Source organism: Talpa occidentalis, unplaced genomic scaffold (genome assembly GCF_014898055.3).
Source record: "Talpa occidentalis isolate TD23 unplaced genomic scaffold, MPIMG_talOcc4v2.1 talOcc4.11, whole genome shotgun sequence".
Lineage (NCBI taxonomy): Eukaryota > Metazoa > Chordata > Mammalia > Eulipotyphla > Talpidae > Talpa > Talpa occidentalis.
Genome location: NW_023601104.1, coordinates 61,905,594 through 61,925,601, shown reverse-complemented (window position 1 = coordinate 61,925,601; position 20,008 = coordinate 61,905,594).

Sequence of the window (20,008 nt, the reverse complement as noted above, 5' to 3'; positions counted from 1 at the left end):
CTAGTCTTCACAGTCGGCGCTCCATCACTCCTGCACCCTGGGTGAGCGGTGACTCCAGGGATAGTTTCCTTGTTTCTGCTCTCAGTTCAGAGATGTTTGAGGGAATATTTTGGTTGGACTTCATTCTGTTCAAAGCTGGTGAGTGCTTGTTTTGTTTTGTTTTTTCCCCCAAAGAGTAGAAAAATGATGAGAGACGACCTTGGTGATCCTAGAATGTTCAGGGAGAGCAAAAATTCCATACTGGCCAGTGGCTTCTACACTAGTTTGTCTTTCGTTGTTCTTCTGATCTCATGTTGAAATCACTATACTGTAACTCCCAGTTCAATTTGAAACTCAAAGAAATTTAGCTCAAATTTCCTCTTGTAAGCTTTCCCTAGAGAGCTATAGGAGATGACGGTAGTAACATTATCATCTTCCAACCAGCATTCTCACCACTGCCATCTCATGGAATTCTTACCTCACCTCCGGGACAATAAGTCACAGGATCTTGACTTGAGAAGTTCAATTTTATAAGTATATTGAATTTTCACCACAGGTATAATTGTTTTCACACAAAACAGACAACAATCACAGGCACAAAGACATCTCAAGAGGTTTTTACATCTTAACTGTTAACAGCTTTATGAATTTTAATGGTTCAGAAGAAGTTTATTTTTCACCACAGCCCATATGGAAATCACTGCCATCAGGAATAGCTGAAATCCCCAAATGAGATAAAGCAGGTTTCCAGGCAGAGGAAATCAGCTTCGGACATACTGAGGCCGCCATCTGTTCTTCCACGCTGACCTGAGATCGGGGGCTCCCCTGAGACCTAGGGAACCATCCAGCTGTGGTGTTATGTTTTACTTGGCTTGAATTCAGTCCATGTCCCTGACTTTCAGTCTTTGACAGTCTCCCTATGTATTTGTCTCTCTGTGTTTTTTATGATACATTCGCATTAAAAATAACAAAGTTGATTCAAATTAATTCAGTTATGAGTAATTGATGACACTCTTTGGGATCACTGCAAATACCACCGAGCACACCCAAGTTGGGATTTCAGATTAGGGACTCTAAAGCCTCCTTCTATTTCAGCTGGACTGCTCTGGAACAGTGGGCCAGCTATTTCTTTGTGTCTGTGGAACTGTTCTATAACAGTATTGACAGACAGGAGAAGATGCGGCTTAGCCTGATAATCCCATAAGCTGCGAAAGGAAAATTCATTGTGTTCTGAAATCCCTTTTTCATTGGGTTGAATCTCCAGATCAGCAGCAGACACTGCATGTCCTTTTGTAGAACTGCCCTGGAGACTGATTTTTGTGTTCCTCCCCAAGAACCTCCCAGTGAAGAATGGCTAAATGCCAGACATTGAATGCCACAGGGGAGACTCACCCTTCCCACCATCCTTTCCCCCTTGCCAAAAAGACTCTGGGGAACTCCCTCTGAAGTCATGCATATCTTCTCTGGACTGTGACCCTGCCTGTGCATGACTGTGGCCGCCTGCAGCTGGGCACAGCAATGGAGGAACAGGCATCTGTCCCATAAAAGTGGCAGGGACGAAACTTCATTTCCACGCCACTGAAGAGACAACTGCTATGATTAATGTCACAGTAGGTATTTCAAGGGTGGACTGAATACAGTTTGCCTACCCGTGTCCCATTTACCTGATGCCTGGGAGGAGATACCACAGCTAGTATGAACAAGTCTTCTTAGACTTACTGAACTCTTTTTCTTCACAGTAACCTCCCTTCACATATTTCTAAGTGGAAGAGAATGCTGAGATCTTACCTCCATCAAACCAGGTGAGGTAATTCAATTCAAAAGTGACTTTCCCCTACGTTTGGGCATCATGTTTCATTTCCTGCCCCACTTGTATTGCCTAAGCAGGATGATATTTGGGTGATTTGTTTAAAAAGAGACCCTGGCTTGCTCACAGTAGCTAGGCCAGCCAGCCACTGCTCCTGCCTGGCCAAACCTGCCCTTTAACTGCCGCAGGAGCAGCTCAGACCAACCTGTTCTCCTTGGCATTATGATAATTAGTAGCCCTCATGATTCCTTGTCTTTTTCAACAGATAACCAATTTGTATTGCAACATGTATTTCTACTTGGGATTGCTCAGGAACATCCAGTGAACAATTACCCTTCGGTCAAGCTCACTTCAGCAAACACTGATGACTGGCTAAGTCCCAGACACTGAACTAAGATGAAATAGATATATTCTTCATCTCAAGGACCTTGCTGATTTAAGGCATAGATTTAGAAATCAATACACTCCTCAGTATAGATTAGTGAACTAGAAAATGTATGTCAATATTCTAAATACAACCCAGAAATATAAAGCAAGGGAAATATTTTTTAACTAAAGGCATATGGGGAAAATGTAAAAAAGTCCTTCCTATATCTAGTTGCACATGTAGAAGATGACAATAGAGAGCATGATGGAAAAGTAACATTCAAAGATGTAATAGCTGAGGATTTTACAAACATTAGAAATTTCAGAAAAATCCCAAATAAAAGAAATCAGCATATAATCTCAGCATAATGAAACCACAAACAATAAAAGCATCCAGAGAGGAGAAAACACATGATCTATAAAGGAATTGCAATTAGAGTGATGCTAGAGTCTCCACAACAATATTGGAGCCAGAAAAAAACAGGGGAATAGTATCTCCAAGTAGTACATACCTGCCAACCTAGCATTACATACCCTCAAAGCAAAATAAACCAACTTAGGCTGTGAAAAGAACTGTAAGAGTTATAAATGAGATGCTCAGAGAAAGGAACAGGGAATTCCGCATGATGGTAGTATTGAGGTAAATGGAACACGTGGCATATAAGGAGATCTGGATCCTGACAGGTGAGTAGGATTTAGCCAGGTAGGGAATGGAGATGGAGGGCAGTTAGCCCTAGGATCTGATGCTCAATGAGGAGAGAACCTATCTTTAAGATGGTACAGTTGCTCTCAATGTGCCCAGAGCTCAGGGGGTGAACAGAACGCCAGTCCTCCCTTGATTCCTTAGCACAGTGTCAAGTGCACACAATCTTCACCTTGGCATCTTGCTGCCCTGTGAGAGGTGTTGCAGAGCAGTCTGAGCAATGGTTTAGAGGTGTCTGGAAATTCTGGCATGTTCTGATTATAGAAAACAAGGAAACATCTCTAGTACCTGCATCCATTAAGTACACCTTCTTGCTAGTATACTGACTATGTAGAACATTCAATTGTGCAAGGAGAAGCAACATAATGAGAAAGCAAATTAGGAACTCAAAGGCAGATGCTTCCAGAATACAATCTATGTTATTTTGAAGGACATCAGGGACTGGTTATAATTTCAAACCTAAAGAAGTCAACCACAGTTATACAAGTTCCACTGCCTTTCCCCAGGCCCAGTATGCTCTTGACACCCCTCCCCATTGTACATGTGGGCCCACTGTTTAATGCTTCTTTACTTCATGCCAGGGGGAATGCAAGGACAAGAAGCTGCACAGGATTCCTAGCCACACTCCTTGTAAGTCCTTGTTCCCTTACCCATTTGCTCACTCACATGAGGACAGAATATTACGTGTTGGCAGATTCCATAACCTTTGAGGTGAGTCAGTACTTCCTGCAGCCTGTGTGGATTTTCCTGTACATCAATGATCAGCACCCACCCCCATCTGCCCAAGTTCTTCCAGGAACTGAGGTTCATGGCCAAATTCCTGGGAAGGCCCAGCTCTGCAAAATATCAACTATCATTTCCTCCCTGTATCTGCCTTATTCCAAGCAGAGCCCACTCTTTTCCTTAAGAGTATGTTCATAATCATCTTAATATAGTCAGGATGTGCCCAGCATTGTCTTCTCCCAATCACAGGACTCATCTCTTTGCATCAGAATCCTTGTCCCTAGAGCATCTGCTGAGTGCCCTGAGGGCAAGGGCCTTAACTTATTCATGGTTGACATTACCCACAGGGTCTGGAGGACTAGTGGATGTATGGCAAATACTAATTATTTTTGAAAGAATAACTAAAGCTATAACTATACGACATGGTTTCTAGACTGTCCGCCTCATCTTTCTTTCAATCTGCTACAGACTCAGAAAAATATGAACTCCAGGACCCAATGCAGCCTCAGCTGCCATAGATGTGTGTACCTCAGAGAAAAGGCCATCCTACTCTGTGGTCATTAGCAGCCTCTTATCAATGTCAAGCCTGCATCTACCTCATCCTCACTCAGAAGGTAGATTTTCCCAAAGTACAAACAAGAGGTCGGAGCTCTGAGAAAACTCCCTGTCACTGCCATAGTCCTCTACCAAATCTCTGCTGCTGTGGAGGTCTGTTTTTCCCCCCTAAAAATGTAAACTTCTTGAAAAAAGTTTTGAATGACTCCTTGCACAGTACCTGGCACACAACTGATTTCTGTGTGACAGCACAGAAGTTGAGAACAGGGACCTCTCCAGTGGCGCAGCTGGTTGAGCGCAGTGCTGTGGAGCTGTCTGCAGACTCTGCAGCACAGATTCCATTCCCAGTCAGCCAGAGAGACACCCACACGGTGTGGCAGACCTCACTTGTCTTGCCCGCTTCTCCCCTCAGCAGAGTTTCGGTCAGTCTGCCTGTTCTGCTACCCACTTTGTCTCTAGTGAATCCTCTCACCCTCCCACACCTCTGGCCTGTATCCCAGTTCTTGTATAAATAAATAAATTTAAAAAAAAAAAAAAAGGTGTCGAGAACAGGCTCTGCAACCAGCCACTCGAAGTTTGAATCTTAACTCCATCACCTCTCAATTCTGTCATGGGGGTGAGTACGCAACCTCCCCATGTTTCTGCCTCTGCTTATCTCTAAAATGGAGCTAGTGAGCTTACCTACACATATAGCTGGTGTGAGTATTAAATGAGACAGCACATTTATTTTTTTTTTTTTTTAATTTTCTAGAGGCATGTCTTATTTATTTATTTATTTATTGTTTGTTTGTTTGATACATGCACTGGGTACAGTCAGAAGCGTGGGAGGGTGAGAGAATTCACCAGAGCCAGAGCGGGGAGCAGAGCAGGCAGAAGGACCGAAGTACACTGCTGAGGGGAGCAGCGGGCGGCAGGAGAGGTCTGCGCGCCATGTGGGACCCTCCTCTGGTGGCCGGGGAGCAGCCGGGGATCGAACCGGCTGCAGAGGCTGCAGGCAGCTTTGCAACCCAGCGCTCAACCGCTGCGCCACCGGGGAGGCCCCGAGACAGCACATTTAAACACCTGGTATGTAGCAAGTATAGGATTTATTAATTATCACTGTAATCAATACTTAATAAGTATTTATAGAACAAATTGTGAGTAAATGCAAAATCATAGCTCTAGACAACCCTTTGCTAGATATGTACTTTTTCGCAGCAATGCAAGGCATTTTCAGGGTCTCTCTGTACAAGCTGCTAAAGGTACAAAGATGAATAGCACTTGGGAGATGACATCACTTGGGATAATATTCTTTTATTCATCCTCTCCTATTTTATTCCATGCTGTTAGGTGTCTCTAAGAAGGTGTTAGTTAGCAGGTATTGAAAAATCTTTAAGCAAGTCCTTTAATCCTTTTGGGTCTTTGTTTCCTCAACTTCAAAGCCAGATGGTTTTCTCAATCTTTCAGGCTCCTTCTAGCTCTAGCATTGTGGGGCTACAAAATCATGGGGATTTGGTTACTCACAAAAGCTTTCACTTCTATTTCAGCAGCTTTTGTCCCCACTCTCCTTCTCAAAGATTAGAAAAGTCCATGGAGGGACCTCCCCTGGTGGCACAGGCAGTTGAGCACCGCGCTTTGAAGCTGTCCACAGCCTCTGCAGTGCCAGTTCAATCCCGGCGGGCCAGGGAGGGTCCCACATGGCGCAGAAGACCTCTCCTGTTGCACCCACTGCTCCCCTCAGCAGCATATTTCATAAGTCTGCCTGTTCTGTTCCCCACTCTGTCTCCGGTGAATCTTCTCACCCTCCCGCGCATCTGGCCTGTACCCTGGTTCTTGTGTAAATGAATAAATAAAATCTTTAAAAAAAAAGAAACTCCATGGGGGACTCATTTTTGAGATCACAGAAGAGGGAGAGACCAGATCCCTTGCTCCAGACTCAATCACTGACTTTGATGAAACAGGGTAGAGGGAGGAGAGTTCTCTGTAGACCTGGAAGAGGGCACACAACTCTCCAGGTGGCTGATGGGCCAGAGGTCAGGGGTGGGGCAGGTAGAGGCAGTTTCAGCCCCCAAATCAATCAAATAGACTGGCTATGAGGACAGATAGATCTGATCAGGAGCAAAGAGAAGCTTTTAGACTGGGACATCAGGAAGAAAACAATCAACATTTTGCTGTCTTATACAACAATCCAGCTTCTCTTGGCAGGGAACAAACCCACATGGAGAATCACTGAGGTTTTTAGGGTCAATGGGATGGTCATAGACCCTCATGTTCTTACTGGATCCGTTTAACAAATAGAAGAACAAACAGTTGGTCAAATTCAAGCCATCTTCAGACTCATGAGACATTTTAATGATCTTTACATTATTTCTGAGTTTCTAAGCACAATACATGAGTAGGGAAAAATAACACTGAGGAGCTGCTTCATCTCAGGCTGGAGAGGAAAGGGCCAGGATATAGACTCCTTAGGAGTCTTATCCAACATTGACAGATAAGAGCTCTCAAGCACACAGTTGCCTCCACACCCCAGCAGTTTCACAGAGTTTTTTTTTTTTTTTTTTTTTTTTTTTTAAGTTAGAAATCTGCAGAAGACAACTCTGAGGGAGAAGAGGACTCAGTGACTCCTGGTCAAGACCAATAAGCAGCTGGCTTTGACCTTCACCTGTGCTATCACCACTCTGGCAGAAGGGCTATTGTAGAGCTTAACAAAGATAGGCTGAGTCCAAGTCCTTTGCTCTCTCCCATCTTTAGTGTGGGCTGGCATTTTATAAACGACTGACCACATATATTGCCATCAATTGAATTGTGACAGATTGTCCAGGGAGAACAGGTGAGGAACAACTGGACCAAAGCATAATCCTAACTTCACATCATCACAACCCTGTGCAGACAGCTCATGGTGCTGTCAGAGCCCATTTCGTCCCTTCCCAGTCTCTCACAGTCCTAGAGAGGCAAATCTCAGAGTCTAACACCACAAAGTGGTCGCTAAGCTTCTTGCCAGTGGGACCAACTCTAAGCAGGATAAATATCCTGTTAGAGAAAAACTCATAACTTAAAGGAGTTAACAGATGGCCCCTCCTCCTACCCCCAAATGTTCACATACAGTTTTCTCCATGGAAGCAATCACCCTACTTCTCTGCTCGTAGGAGATAAGCCAGGCTCTAGTATTTCTGGCAAAAGCTGAGGAAACACTTTCTGTGTTGATTTTATAGGTTGAGACTACTTCAAAGGGACTAGGAGAAAGAGGTCTTACGTATGCTTTCTCTTGAAAGATGGAGACAGGCTCTAGTGAGGCAGACTTTCTGAGAGAAGGGGTTGGCCTGAAGCTTCAGGCCAATGGGATGAAAATCAACCCATTTCCACCAGGAAATCAACGACTGGTCCTGTAAGTCATGTGGAACTTCAGCCTTCTCAGGCCCAGAAGGACTATGTACTCAGGGCATGCTAGTGGAGCCACATCCTTAATTTTATGAAGCACAGGGTTTGTTTGTTTGTTTGTTTGTTTTTTGTTCCTGTGTATCTGGAGATAAAAGCTTGTGTAGTTTTTGGCAGCCACAGACCTTGCCATATGCTGAGAGAGAGGAAGGCTTGCATTGCATGCTGCCTAATCTTTTGGTGTATCACATCTGAGTCACATTCATCCTGACACTCAGAGAATATAAATAGAAAGATTTGGGGAGAGGTAAGAAATCTATATTTTTGATTTTTCATGCTCTTCAAGTTAATATGTGCTGTTTGCCTCAACAATCTTGACTGTAATAAAACAACGTCAGAGGGAGGAGAGGTTTTGCTCAAATTTTTCATTATCTCTGATATGTTAGATGGGGCAAGTATGGTTGAGAGATGGGGAACAGACATGCTTTATTTCTTAGAACCAGGTGGAACATATGTTTCCTAGGCCAGGCATGAGAAAAAGGAGGAAAGCCTATGGGCCATGGACATCAGATTGGAATCTCATGGGACTGATCCCATTCTGATGCCTTCATGGCCTCATTAAATATGGGAAACCAGAGGCACAGAGTGATTCCTGCACCAGGAATGCAAGCTCAGAAAGCAACAGGACACCAGGCCAGACATTGTTGGATTCTTCTATTTTGCTCTCTGTGACTTCCAGACAGAATGATGCATGAGTTTTTCTTTTTTACTTTCTTGCTGTTCTCTGAAGGTGAAACATAAAGTTTCAACATGTGTTAAACCAAAATGATAAAGAAGCCTGGCATATGGTCACCCTGAGGGAGGCTGCCTCAGGGGCAGGAGGATGAAGTGCAATGTTTAATAAAAGTCATCAAAATTAGGTGACATGGGAGAGTCAACATGTCAGTTATGTCATCAGATATTTCCTAGGCAGGCACTAGAATAGCATAAATTTAAAAGACACAGTTCTTGCCCTGGGAGTTTTAAATCTTTGGGGTGTGGTGGGAGTGAGCGATACATATTTAACAATTAGAAGAGAGTAAAAGAGGAAGCAAGCAGAGCCAAAGGCTTCCAGGAGTTGGCCTGAGTGAAATTAAAGATTAAAAAAAAAGTCACAAGTCCATTTAGTGTATTATGTACAAGTTTGAAGATTAGCCTTCTTTCTGAATGTCTAATTTAGTTAACACTATACTTGGCAACTACTAAAATGATTATTTCTCAATGTATGGAAACTCCTGAGAGGACTAGAAAAGAGAGTGGTAGGAGTATGTGGGTGTAGAGGGGTGGGGTGGGGGAGGGGAGGCGAGGATTAGGGAGGGAAATAAAGAATGAGAGAAGAAGGGAGAATAGCATCTCAAATTTATGTCAACCCCCACCCCCTCCCAAGGAACCTCTGAGCATTTTCTACCAATATCAAAATTAGAGTCACTGTCACCACAAATGCTTACCAAAATGTCTAAGAAGCACTTAATGTGCTTCACAGAGCAAACTAAATGAAAATGATCCTTGCACCTGAATTTGAGGGCCTCCTCTTGGGCTGACAATAGGAAGTAAGCATTCACTCAAATAGAGGACAGCAAGCCAGCTGAGGGGCAAGACCTTGAGAACTTGACTTTTCAGGTGCTCTAATGGAGAATAGATACTTTTTAGTTTTCATCTTGGTGGATAGAGATAGAAAAGATGAATTATGTCATTAAGCAGTATATAATTTTTGGGCACATTTGATACATTGTATGTTTATGGCAATTTTCAAAGTAATTTTATATCATTATCATATGTTATTCCCCCAAGTATGATTTTTTAAATGTGTTTTTCTGAAATTCAACAATTCTTTGAAGAGTTCAATGCACCTTCTTTAGTTTAATTCTCTCATCAATGTAAGAGAGGTAGATAATATTGAAGGTTTATTGCACTGCTTACATTTAGACATTCATAGCCTCTCTCTCTTTTTTTAAATTATTTATTTATTTATACAAGAGCTGGGGTACAGGCCAGAGGCACAGGAAGGTGAGAGAATTCACCAGAGGCAGAGCGGGGAGCAGAACAGGCAGACAGACCACAAACACTGCTGAGGGGAGGAGCGGGCGAGGTAGGAGAGGTCTGCCGCGCCATGTGGGTATCTCCCTGGCTGATGGGAATCGAACCGTGTTGCAGAGGCTGCAGACAGCTTCACAGCACTGTGCTCAACCCGCTGCGCTACTGGGGAGGCCCTCATAGCCTCTCTTGGCCTCTCCTATCACCCCTACCACTACCACTCTCTCCTTTGACATGGGAAGTAAAATTGGATCAAAGTCTCCTGGTGAAGATCACAGATCAAAGATAATTCAGTTCGACTCTCTTATCTAAAGCCAACTAATATGAAAAAATTGGAATATTGAAAAATTAAAACTCCTCCCTCTTTAATGAAACTAAGAGACAGCCACAGTTCCAAACAGTAGTCTCTGAGAATGGGGTGTCAATTAGAGTGAAATTAACACCTGAGGAAATATGAGACACAGGCAATACATTCTGCAAAACTGGCCTCAGTGATCTCTTTGGAGACTGGACTCCAATGGCAAGGGAGACAAAAGCAAAAATGAACAAATGGAACTATATCAATAAAAATCCCTGCATTAAGATGAAAAGGCATCCTACTGAATGAGAGAAGATATTTGCATATTATAAATCTGACATTAATCTACAAAGAACTCTTATAACTCAATAAGAAAAAAACAATACAAAGAAAAATGGGCAGAAGCTCTGAATAGGTACTTCCCCAGAGAAGACATACAGATGGCCAACTGGCACATGGAAAATGAACTCACTGTCACTTGTTACCAGGGATATGCAAAGCAAATCACAATAAGATAGCATTCACACCTGTTAGAATGGTTGTCATTAAAGGGACAAAAGATAACAAGTGTTGGCCAGGGTGTGGAGAAAGGGACACCTACCATACTGCAGGTAGGAAAATAAAGTTGATGCAGTTCTGGAAAATAGTATGGAGTCTCCTCAAAAGTTTGAAAATACTTCTACCATATGATCCAGGAATTCTACTTCTAGATGACTGTCTAAAGAATACAAACACACTAGTTTGAAAAAATATATATATATTTATATATATTACATATATATTTTTATATATTTATTTATATAAATATATATATATTTATTTATATAAATATATATTTATTTATATAAATATATATTTTATATATTTATTTATAAAAATATATTTTATTATATATTTATATAAATATATATTTTATATTATTTATTTATTATATATTTATATATAATATATATTTTTATATATATTTATATATTTATATATATTTATTTATATAAATATATATAAATATATATAAATGTAATATATGTAATGTATAAATATATATAAATATATATTTATATTTATATATATTTATATATTACATATATTACATTTATATATTTATATACATTATATATATTATATATAAATATATATATTTATATATATTATAGGAGTGTATATATATATATATATACACTCCTATACTCATCACAGCACTACTGACAATAGTCAGCATAGAGAAACAACCTAAGTGTCTAGTGAGGGATGAGTGGATAAAGAAGATGTGGAATACTATTCAACTATAAAAAATGATGAACTCTTGCCATTTGCAACAACATGGATAGAACTGAGGGGATTATGCCAAGCAGAATAAGTCTGATGGAGAAAAACAAATATCGGATATTTCATGCACATGTGAAATATAAAGAAAACAAAGCAAAGAAAGAGACAAACACAAACCAAACCAACCCTTGGATTCTGACTTCAGAACTGACATAAACAGGGGAAGGGACAGGTGGCAGCAAAAGGTGGAGGGTGCCCAACAGATTTTGGTGGAGGGAGTGGTAGCTCATATTTGAAGAGGTGTGAACTTGGACTTCTAAAACATACAGTGTCATAAACCATCATCATCTCAGTAAAAAAAAAAAAAAAAAAGAAAAAAGAAAAGCTTCCATTCAAAATAAACAACAGGGCCTCCCTGGTGTCCTAGGGGTTAAGTCTCACAGCTATCACCCCTACAGCCTGAGTTCCATCCCCAGTCAGGGGGCTAACCTACATATGGTGCAGCAGACCCCTCCTGTCTCGCCTGCTGATCCCCTCAGCAGTATATATTTCAGTAGATCCACTTGTTCTGCTCCTCACTGCCTCTGGTGAATCCTCTCACCACCACCCCCCCCCATGCCTCTGGCCTACACCCCCATTCCACACAAAAATAAAAATAGATAAGCAACGATCAGAAGAAAATCAAGATGAAAAAAAAGTTACAGAATTTTGGCTTAAAGCATGAGGTTCAGAATTTGAAAGATCTGCATTCAAATACTTTAAAAGTCTTCCTAGCAGTCATTTGAGAAAATATTTAGCTTTAGTCTAAGGAATAGCCTGATGAGTGGCAATCCTCATGGGCAGGCCAAGGAAATGAACTTTCTGGAAGGGGAGCCTGTCTAATGGGCTCCTGGCTGTGGAAAGGCTGAATCTGCAGTTTGTCCTTCTCCCTTAGGTCAGGAATCTGAGAGGGCTGTCTCCCCAACTTTGAAGATAGCAGCATAGATTGGAACTCTGAAGCTGATTTAACTGCTGTGTTTTTCTGCCTTGGAATGCTTTAGAGGATCCCCTTTACATGGTCCTAAAGAACTTTCCAGTAAACCTGAGTCATCAGAATGCTGTCAAACTATATGTTGACATCTGGCTGAGTCCCAGCTCAACAGGCCCTAAAAGCCAATTCAGGCGATTCCAGTCACAGCAGGGAAGCTCACAGCAAGAAAAAAAGGGGATGTCTTTTCATTTGAGTTATCACCTCAAAACAACTCTTTCCTGTGTTGCCTAAATTGCAGGTATACTCCCTGTTGATTCTTTATTGTGCCTTTTCACCTCAACTACACAGGAGGAAAAATCATCATGTTTTATGGCAAGAGTTAGCAAAGAAAAAGTCAAATTCCCAGGCACAGTTTATAGAATAATGATAGTGATTTAAATAAAAAAACGCATTTATTAGATACCTACTACATGCCAACTGTAAAGCTGATAATTCAACCCGTATGTTAGATCTGAAGTTCTAAAATACAGCACTCTATTGTATGGGTCCTTACTGCTTACTTGCTTTCAAGCCTTGACCAAGTTATTTAATCTTTTTGGACCTTAGTTCCTCATCTGGAGAATGGGACTAATTCATATGTACTTTATTGAATTAGTATGCTGACTAAATCCAATATATGCAGTATACAAAATCTTATTTAGCACAATACTTGACACATTGCAAACAGTCTGTTTATGTTAGCAATTGGTTCTTGTTTTACTTTTCTTATTTTTTTTTTGTTGTGGTAAAACATACATAAAATTACCATTTAACCATTCTGAGTGTACAGTTCAGTGCAATTAAGTATATTCACATTGTTGTGCACCTACCTCCAGAACTTTTCATCCCCTTAAACTAAAACTGTACCCATTAAACAGCAATCCCCCGTTCCCTCCTCCCCAGACCCTGGAAACCACCATTCTAATTTAATTTTTGTCTCGTTGAAGTTGAGTACTCTAGGTCTTTCATCTAAGTGAAATCATACAATGTTTGTCCTATATCGTCTGACTTTTTTTTTTTTTTTTTTTGCAAGTATGACTGCATCTGTTTGGCTGTGGTAACTTTGTTAAATAACATTCTGCATCTGTAGCAAAAATTTTAGTTCTCCAGGACTTTCTAAGAATGGCCAGCCTCCTTGGGAACTCTTGTATGAAAAATAGTGCTAAAATCCATGCAGGAATAATTCAGGCCACACTCATGGAAAATCCAATCCAATTGTTTAGTCTAACACATTACTCTGGGTGTTTAGAAGAAGAATCATACCCATAATTCCTCTTTTACCTAATCAAATTAGAGTAAAACCTCGGTCACTCAATCCTTGGGTAAACAATTATTCTTGAGTATGTCTCCTGGATCATTGAAGATTTAGGTGTATAAACATCAACATTATTTTTCTTTATTAAGGTAACATTGCTTTACAACACTGTATATGATTTTGGGGAATAGATTTACACATCCTCAACACTCTTATTTTAAACATTTAAAATGATAATCTTCCTAAATGAATAATACACTTCTCTGTATTTTGTTTATAGAGTATATATTCACAGTTTAAACTTTCCTTCATGACTCAGGATCATTATTATTAACATCAATTATCATAGATGCTTCAATACAATGATGGCTTTAGGATTTACTGAAGCTTGTTGGATCCTAATGCATAGACTAAATAACCTCGGAGCACTGTTTTTTGATCCTTTGTTTACATTCATTAATAGGGTTCCCCCCCACACTTAATTCCTTGTTATAACATCTCTAACTACCACTTTCCTCAAAACATTAGTGTCATTGCCTAAGGGGGATTCAAAGTTTTAGGGGACTGACACTCATACAATTGAGCAGGGGGAAGGGAGCCCTCCTGAAGAAAAAGAATGCAAATTGACAAATACAAAATTAGTGTCTAAACTGGATAGACACTCCCACTCCGGATCATTGAGCAATAATTTAACAACATATAGAAATGACAGTAAACCCTAATTGATTTCACCTAATGGAGTTCAAAATTGCCTGCAGCTACTCCAGTGCTGCTGGGGGATGAGAGGGAGTGAAGTGTGGGGCTGGGGAGGTAAGTCAGAGAGGCAACAGACAGTCCTGACCAACTGTGATTAAAAAGCTTTTGCAGACTTTATGGAACCCTCTGAATTTGTGAACACATTATGGAAGTCACTTAATATGGATCTCTCTCTGTAATGAATGAGTCAGTGCTACTCTCTTCTTATCTATTATGAGCTAGTAAAACCAGAGAACTGAACTGGAGAGAGCTATGTATGAAGTAAAGAACAGAAAGCTCTGAAAAGAGATGAAGATGAAACATCAGCACTTTTGTGATGAATTTGCGACATGAGCTCATAGTCTCTGGCTTATCTCTTATTTCTAGTTGCATTCAACCAGGTGACCAAAAACGAGGCAATCTGATAGTGTTTATTTTTTAAAGCCTTCTCTTAGTATGAAAATATTAATTACTTAGACTAAAGTAAATATAATTATAGTATCTCGTGTATTCTTTTTGGTTACAAAAATTCAAGACTTGGCTTCTTATGCCCATTGATTTTAGCACCCAATGATGGTTCTTCCTGGCAACAGTTCTCACTATTTGCCTAATAGAGAGTTTTATTACCATCAATTGTTCTGCATTTCTTAACTGGAATCCTATTGTAAAGAAGAACGATCCATTCTGATATTTAATTAGTTATATAAGCTTTGACTACAAGATATTTGTTTTATTCTGTGGTGTATAATCCATTACTATCACTATCTTATTGCTGAAATGGTCCCAATTTTTACCATGTACAGCTCTTTCAATATCCTTTCAACATGTCTTTATCATCTTTTTAATAATTCCCTGCTTTCTGATCCCATAAGATGTTCCAGACCAATCTTACATTTTCCCTGGATTAATCTTAGAATTAATCAATTCTACAAGGAACTCTGGTACCTTTTCTTTTTTTTGAAGATGGAATTTAAAAACAAATATACAAGTGCTACATGTATTCATTGCTACAGGGATGTCAAGTATAGGAAATATGAATGAGAATATAGACAGGTATATTACACATGCATAAACAATACAATACTTCTTTATCATATATGTGTGTGTATGTGGATGGATGGATGGAGGGATAGATAGCCAGGCAGCCACACAGATGTATTCATGAGGTTTAGGATGATTCCTCCTATTCTACCACAGGTTCACTCTAGCTTTCCTCTACCTTATTTGCAAACTCTTTCTTCTACTGTGAGAAATGTGACTTTTATTATCCATAGAATATTTATCTGTTCAGTGTTAACAGACATACAATGAAGTTCCAAAGTTGCTAAACCATGCCCCCACAAATAAGACTTTCTACCAAGCAGATACTAATATTGTTATTTCTTTTTTTGGTCTTTGGTATTATGGCATATAGTCAAAATACTGTTTTTCAATTAGTTCTTTATTTACTGTTATATTCTATTCTGGATTCCCCCAACATCTTACTGAATTTAATTAAAATTTGTACCAGTTTGATATCCTACCAGCAATGTATATGAATGCCTATTTCCCCATAACTTCATCATGGAATATGCTGTCAAATTTATTAACTTTAGCTAACCCAATAGGTAAGAAATGGTACCTCAGTATTATTTTTATATTATAATGTTCTAATTATAAATGTGAATATTTTTCATCTATCTAAAGGCCACTTTTGCTTGGTATGTGTGTGTATGTGCGTGTGTGTTTGTGTGTGTGTGCGTGTGTGTGTGTGCATGTGTGACTTGTCTGTTCATGAATGCAAAATCTAGGAACAAAAATGGCCAAGATTCTCACTCCCAGGATGGGCCCTGCCCACTGCACTGCTCTCCACCCATGTAGGCCTTAGACTGGCCTGATTTTTCATCTCTGCAGTATGCTGCAGACGAGTCAATTTCCTCCCAGAGACTGAGCCCTCTATGCTGCCATTTGGTTGATGCCATGACCAGGTTCAGTGATCCAAAAATTCAAGGCTTTGGCTATTTTTAGGTTTCCTATGTCAATAAAAACTGTTTTTGCAGATGCTGTAGTGCAAGCCATGTATTTGGTGTGGAAATCAGAAGTTAATAATTAACGTGGGTCCCGGGTATCTTTAAGTTTGAGTTCCAGGCTTTGGTGCTCATGTTTATACTGAGAAAGATCATTCAATGTTCCACAAAGGTCAAAGCAGGGGAATGACCTCACCACTGATGGTTTTATATTCCAGGTCATTATAAATTCCTCTATCTTTCTGTTTGCAAAAAAAGGGAATTTTCCTTAGTTTCATTTGAATTAATCACACTTAACAGCCCTTCAGAATAAAAAATCAATTTTGTAAATCACAAGTTTCCTTTGTCCTATCCAGAGATCCAGACAGGAGGCATAATCTTTGTGCATTTGGTCAGGTCTGAAAGGGAGCTGGGTTTGGCCCACTAAGACTAGTACTTCACCAGAGTCCACATTTTTGCTTCTCTCTCTGTCTCTCTCTCTCTCTCTCTCTGTCTCTCTCTCTGTCTCTCTCTCTCTCCCCAATATTGGATGATAAAGAGTGGGATCAATTTGAATAACAGTGCAATTACTGTATCTTAATTTTAATAGTTTCTAGTATATCTTGTCTTCTTTTGATTCTCTAAATCAAAATAGGTTATTGTTGCTTTAATTTAGTACCATTATCAAATTAAATGAGAAAATGTCTGATTTTGCTGATAGTGTTCAGATCTGTATAGGGTGTAAAGCAGCACAGATTACACAACTTAAGGGCCCCCTCACAAAGTGGGTGCATTTAAAAGGCATGTGTCTTTTTTACCCACATGCTTCAATGGATGGAGACTAGATCTTCAATCTAATATAGCACATACAGATGTTGAATAATGCTGTACATCTGAACTTACATAGTATCATAAATGTTTCTGCAATGTTTTAAATTATTAAAAATATAAAAGATATGTTTCCTCTCCACATAAGCAACTTCACCAAGAACTCTAGCCTGTCACTTAAATACCATTTTCTTTGCATATGACCTCTATTTTTTCAAGTTGGATGAGATTGAGAAAAACTAATCTATCCCCAAGGTCTCCTTGATCCTCAACTGATCATATATCCATCTATAGTTTATAAAAATATACATAACGGGGAAATAGCTAAGAGAATCTATAACTTATTTCAGGTGAAATTAAAGGTCTTGTTTATATTACCAGTTATATTTCTGAACACCAATATCTACCATCTTTCAATTCAGGGCTAAACTATAAACTCACATTCATTTTTCCTTGCAATCTTTGGTAAGAAAGAGGTTATGAATGCAGGCATGATCTATATGATGGCTTCTCTGACTTGAATATAAACAAAATGTTTCAAACCTTTTACTCTCTGTACCAACTGGTATTCCTGGTGACTTTTTTCATGGTCCTTTGAGGAAAGATAGAATGAGTTGGAAACATCTCAATTTGAATGTTTCATAGGCAAACACATCAGCAAGAACCTCCACATAGCTAAATGGCTCAATACTGAGTGAAACAAGGAGTCTATTTTGGAGAAATTTCCATCTTGAGTGACCATTTTTCTATTTTTAAACTTTGAAAATCTCTTATCAGGAGAAATGGCTTAACCATTAATAGGAACAGCAGATTCTCTAAGTCTGCAATTCTCTCATTGAACTTGCCAGTCACAGGTATGACATGGAGCCATTCCAACACAATTTGGGTTAGGTGTTGAAAACAACCACCTCAATTGACCTTAAAAGACATTTAAATGTCAGTATACATCCTCATAAACACACATGAGTTGTCTTCTGCATGTACATAGATACACTCTATATATGAACAGCAACAGCTTAATAAAAGTCCCTTTCAGCTTAGTCTCTTTAGTGGCCCCTATTTCAGAGCCACACCACAGATTTTTTGTGTCTATGTTCACAGGAAGCTTCCCAAGCATTCTCGCAAGTCCTGTGACTTGGCTCATGCAGCTGGGAATAAAAGGTCCCTTGAATACAAATGGTGACATGGCATTCAAATAGCTGCCACCAGGGTAGCAAACACCATGCAGCTCGTGTTTTGTACTGATGCTTTTTATGTGGAGGGAAAGATGAGAGAAGTGTTCTTGTTGGAAGTTCTTTTGGTCTGATTTACGGAGACAAAGAACAGTTCTTTGACTATTCTCTATGGCATGCGAAGAGTTTGCCTTTGATTTTAACTTCCAGGAGTATGTAAATTGCTGCACTAGGTTATGTCTAAATTTAAGAAATAAAGGAAATGAAGATACGATTCCAATTTATATGGGGCTACCAATTTTCAGCTCTCAAGACACTGCAATGCGGGTGGTGAGCAGCAATGGGTTAGATACTCTCTTATTAATGGAGGCCAGAAAGGAACACTTTGGGAAAGGTCAGCAGAGCTTAACTGGAGCTGGAGGAAGTGACTATATTTACAGTCCCAGGATGGAGCATATTTCAGCTTTCCACACAAAGAGTGCTTTCTTTCTGCTCTTAACATGCCATCAAGGCGAGGTGGATAAGTTCTGAAGACTCACAGAGAGATTTGTTTCCAAATTGCAAATCCAAACTTACATGTCATGAATTTCATTACTATATCCCTCATTCCACTGAAACAGCCCCTGGTACAGGATGTCTCTTGCCTGGCATAATCACATCGAACACAAAGCATCTACAGAGTTTTATGGGATGAAAGAATGGGAATTGAGTGAGTTTTATTTTATTTTATTTTTTTTATTCTTCTTGAACTTTGTGGGTTTAAATAGGCATGCATAGGAAACTGAAGTGCCTGAAGAAGTTACTAGCGATGAAGATGCAAAGCTTCCCCCCACCCCCCACCCCAGGGTGGTGGATATAAACCTAGACTGAGTCAGTGGTGATCAAAAGTAGCTTGATAAATTGTACATTTTGGTGAAAATAATCTCTCTCTGCTGATAGTCATTATTTGACACATCATTACACTGACACAAAGTCCCACAAGTGAATGGAAACAGAGACAATTTTGTTTATCTTACTCATTTTACAAATATTAAAAATATGACTGGGAAAAAGATATGTGATTTGCCCCAAGTCATAAGAGCCAGTGATGTCAAAGCTGGGAATAAAGTCAAGGCTTTCTGACTCACATTCCAGTGTTTGGGCTCTTGAAATGTCCATGATACTTCATTGAATGTTATGGATTATTTTCTAACAATGCATGAGATGTTCTAAAAGGAGTTTACTTATGTGAAAAATGAAGCAAATGTTGAGTAATATGTGGATAAGGAGCAAGGGCCAGGGGGAATTTTTGTGTCCACCCAGATGGAACTATCAACGAGAGACTAGCCTGCACATCTGGAGGAGAGTTCTGGCTATTTGGTGCTTGTAACAAGCTGCCACAAAACTCGGTGACCAAAAATAGCAGCCATGTTATTATAGTGTACAGTTTTGAGGACCAAGAATTTGAGCAAGTTTCAGCCAGATGATTTTTCTAATTCATGTGTTATCAACTGGGATACCTTGGTAGAATTTAGCTAGTGGCTAGATTAGTGTGGCCAGTCTAATGTAGCACCCACAGGGTGCAAGATGGCTTCACTTGCTAGCCGGTGCCTTGATGGAAGCAAACAGGAGTCTGGGTTCAACTGGTCTCTCCCCATGCTGTTGCAGGAAATCTCTACACGGTCTTCTTAGATGACAAACTTAATATGGAAGTTTAGAGCTTAAGAAACTGGCAGAAATTGCCATTTCTTTTGAAGACAAGGCTCATAACTGGCCCAATTTTGCTTCTACTGTTCTGTATTCACCAAAGAAGTCAAAGGTAACCTGGACCCACAGGGAAGGGAAATGGAACCCATCTCTTAGTGGGTGGAAAGGTCAAAGACTCTGTGGCCATCTACTGCAGTCCAGCCTCTAAACCAGT